Below are 4,429 nucleotides of genomic sequence, written 5' to 3'. Positions count from 1 at the left end.
CTGGCCTCAATCTGCTCCGCGAGCCCCGTGGGAGACACTTGACGCTTAAGTTACACTCCAGCGCGCCGCCTAAGAGGCCTGCTGGGCGTGCGTGTTCACGAGCGTGCGCGGAAAGGTCAGCGTAGTCCATGACAGCATCCTCTCTCACTGCTGACTCGACAAAAAAAAAAAAAAAAATTGGACTGACTTCAATGTCTTTTTAAGTGGTTCAAAAGTCATATGCTAACAATTGCTTGCTCACAACCAATCACATGAGTACATATGTGAATTCATACATACATGGACTCAGATATACACGACATACATATAAACTTGTCACATATTAACGTGAAAGTTGTAACGGTTTACCATGAAATATGTCAAGTTTTAATGTAAAAATTGTTTAGCTTGTCACATATTAGCATAAGCGTTGTCATGTTTTAACATGGCATTTTTTTAATGTGAAAATGGTTGCTTTTTCACTTAAAATTGTCGGGTTAAATGTAAAAGTTGCAAAGGTTTAACATGAAATATGTCAAGTTTTGACATAAAGATTGTCGCATTTTAATTTTAGCCTGTCAGATATTCTCGTAAAAGTTGTCATGTTTTAACATAGCATTTTTTAATGTGAAAAACGGTTGCTTTTTCACTTGAAATTATCGGTTTTAACGTGAAAGTTGTCGTGTTTTAACAAAAAAGTTGTTTTCATTGGGAATTTGTAACTTTTTAATGTAAAATTGTCACTTTTTAACTTAAGCTTGTCAGATTTTAGTACAAACGGTGTCATTTTTTAAACATGGCATTTTTAATGTGAAAATTGTTGGTTTTTCACTTGAAATTGTCAGTTTTAACGTGAAAGTTGTCTTGTGTTCACGTGAAATTTGTAGTTTTCATATGAAAATCGTCACTTTTAAATTCAAACTTGTCGTGTTTCAACTTAAGTTTATCACATTTTGTGTGATAATGCAAAAATTGTCGTTTTTGACTTGAACTTGTTGCGTTGTAATGATATAGTAAAATTTTTATTGTTTTAATGTAAAATTGCCGCTTTTTAACTTAAGCATGTTGCGTTTTAACAAAAAAGTTGTCATGACATTTGACAGGTTTTATAATGTGAGAATTGCTGCTTTTTAACTTTTTTTTTTTTTTTGTCACGTTCTTACTAAAAAGTTCTCATGTTTTCACAGGAAATTTGTAATGTTTTAATGTAAAATTGTGGCTTTTTAACTTAAGCTTGTCAGATATTAACATAAACGTCATGTTTTAACATGGCGTTTTTAATGTGAAAATTGTTGCTTTTTCACTTAAAATTGTCAGGTTAAATGTAAAAGTTGTAAAGGTTTAACATGAAATATGTCAAGTTGTAACATAAAGATTTTTTAAAATTGCTCATGTTTTCACAGGAAATTTGTAACATTTTAATGTAAAATTGTCACTTTTTAACTTGAGTTTGTCAGATATTAGCATAAAAGTTGTCATGTTTTAACATGGCACTTGTCATTTTTTCACTTTAGCTTGTCAGATATTTGCGTAAAAGTTGTCATGTTTTAATATGGCATTTGGTAATGTGAAAATTCTTGCTTTTTCACTTGAAATTGTTGGTTTTAACGTGAAAGTTGTCGTATTTTCACATGAAATTTGTAGTTTTAATATGAAAATTGTCGTATTTCAATTCAAACCTGTTGCGTTTCAACTTACGTTTGTCACGTTTTGTGTGACATAGAAATTTTAACGCCAAAATTGTCACTTTTTAACGTAAGCGTGTTGCGTTTTAACATAAAAGTTGTCATGATATTTGACACTTTTTAACTTTACCTTGTCAAATATTAGCGTAAAGGTTGTCATGTTTTAACATGACATACTGTATTTTTAATGTGAAAATTGTTGCTTTTTCACTTAAAATTGTCGGTTTTAACGCGAACGTTGTCGTGTTTTCACGTGAATTTTTTTTTTTTTTTTTTTTTAATTAACATAAAATTGTCGCTTTTTGACGTCAGATTGTCAGATTTTAGTGTAAATTTTGTCATGTTCTAAGATGGCAGTTTTTAATGTGAAAATTGTTGCTTTTTCACTTGAAATTGTTGGGTTTAACGTAAAAGTTGTGTTTTTACATGAAATTTGTAGTTTTCATGTGAAAATTGTCGTTTTTCAATTCAAACTTGATATTGAAGTTTTAACGTGACAATTTTCGCTTTTACCCTAAATGTGTTGCGTTTTTAACATAAAAGTTGTTTGACACGTTTTATAATGTGAAAATTGTTGCTTTTTAACATGAAATTTTCGTGTTCTAACCAAAAAGTTTTCATAGGAAATTCGTAGTATTTTACTGTAAAATTGTCGCTTTTTAACTTTAGCTTGTCAGATATTCGAATAAAAGTTGTCATGTTTTAACATTGCATTTTTTAATGTGAAAATTGTTGCTTTTTCACTTGAAACTGTCGGGTTAAACGTAAAGGTTGCGATGGTTTAACATTCAATATGTGGAGTTTTAACGTAAAAATTGTCGCTTTAAAAGTTTAGCTTGTCCGATATTGGCGTAAAAGTTGCCATGTTAAAACATGACGTTTTTATGTGAAAATTGTTGCTTTTTCACTTGAAATTGTTGCGTTTTAACAAAAAAAGTTTAGTTTTCATGTGAAATTTGTAACTTTTCAATGTAAAATTGTCACTTTTTAACTTATGTTTGTCAGATTTTAGCGTAAACAGGTTTTAACATGGCATTTTTTTGCCTTTTCACTTGAAATTGTCGGGTTAAATGTAAAAGTTGTAATGGTTAAAATGAGATATGTCAAGTTTTGAAGCAAAAATTGTCCCTTTTAAACCTTAGATTGTCAGATATTAGCGTAAACGTCATGTTTTAACATGGCATTCTTTAATGTGAAAATTGTTTCTTTTTCATTTTAAATTGTTGGGTTAAAAGTAAAAGTTTTATTGTAAAAAATTTTAACTTTGGCTTGTCAGATATTAGCGTAAACGTTGTCGTGCTTTAACATTGCATTTCTTAATGTGAAAATTGCTGCTTTTTCACATAAAATTGTCGGGTTTAACGTAAAAGTTGTCGTGTTTTCACGTGAAATTTGTAGTTTTCATATGAAAATTGTCGCTTTTCAATTCAAACTTCAGCTGACGTTTGTCATGTTTGGTGCGGGAACGCAAAAATTTTGCATTTTAACTTAAGCATGGTGCGTTTTATCTTAAAAGTCATGAAATTTGGCACGTTTTATAATGTGAAAAATTGTTGCTTTTTAACTTGAAATTGTCACGTTCTAATGAAAAAGTTGTGTTTTCACACAAAATTTGTAAGGTTATCATGTAAAAATTGTCACTTTTTAACTTGAAATTCTCTCATTCTAACGTAACAGTTATCATATTTTCACAGGAAATTTATAATAAAGTTTTAATGTAAAACTTTTCACTTCTCAACTTAAACATCTCATGTTTTAATCATAGTTGATCTTTTTTTTTTTTTAACATAAGAATTATTATGTTTTCAAGTATTTTATTTTTGGGACGTAAAAGCAGTGCAGTTTCAGTGCCATTGACGGCAGCAGACGACAAAATAACCAACGCACGAATTCACCCAAATGCACATTTTGCATAGTTTTGGTCTCCTAAAAAAAATTTGGGTCGGAAAAAAAAAAACTAAGTCATACTGTACATTAAGAAAAAAAATACATTTTTGAAAGGAAAAAAAATCCTTTGAAAGAATCTTTTTTTACATGTATATATTATTTACTTATTTATTGATTTGTTTAAAAGGGACAATGCACATTAAAGAACATCTAAAATATGTAAATATGCCAGACTGTAGCAAAAAAAATGCTAATTTACATCCGCAGTATCTAGGCAGGTAACACAAAGACACAAAAAGACCAAAAAGGACAAAAGATAAAACAGCACAGTACAATAGGTTACTAAGAATTTATTAAATTTAGGATTGGCTGTTTATTTCTGTCAATGGCTGCAAATGAGTAGTACCAAGTACAAAACACACGTATTAATACATATGCACACACGTTTTTGCAGTTAGTACTCAGGCTAGTTGTTTACTCCAATGGTGATGTTCCGCTCTTGACGTTTCAAGGTTGGGAGAAGATTGCTCTATTATCCAGTCACTGACTTCTGGTTTTCTAGTTGCATGTTTTGGGAGTCATCTGGAGCTAGCACTGCTTCACACGCATGCACGCACATTCATCCGTGTCATTGTTGATCCTGGAAACACAAACAAGCTTCACGGAACGATTTGCTTCTCTTCTTCTTTAAATGTTGACAGAAAAACTGTTGTCAAGATATTCACTATTAAAAGAATATAAATACAATAAAAGAGAGAAATCAAAAATAGTCACGGTCTCCGAAATCATTTGTCGTGCTGGGATTTTGACCTTTTTCTCCCCTTCAAAAGAAATGGATTATGTTACTAAAGCTAGGTTCATACTGCAGGGCTTGATGC

The sequence above is a fragment of the Corythoichthys intestinalis genome, chromosome 20 (assembly GCF_030265065.1).
Source record: "Corythoichthys intestinalis isolate RoL2023-P3 chromosome 20, ASM3026506v1, whole genome shotgun sequence".
In the NCBI taxonomy this organism is placed as follows: domain Eukaryota; kingdom Metazoa; phylum Chordata; class Actinopteri; order Syngnathiformes; family Syngnathidae; genus Corythoichthys; species Corythoichthys intestinalis.
Note: the sequence above shows the minus strand (reverse complement) of the source record.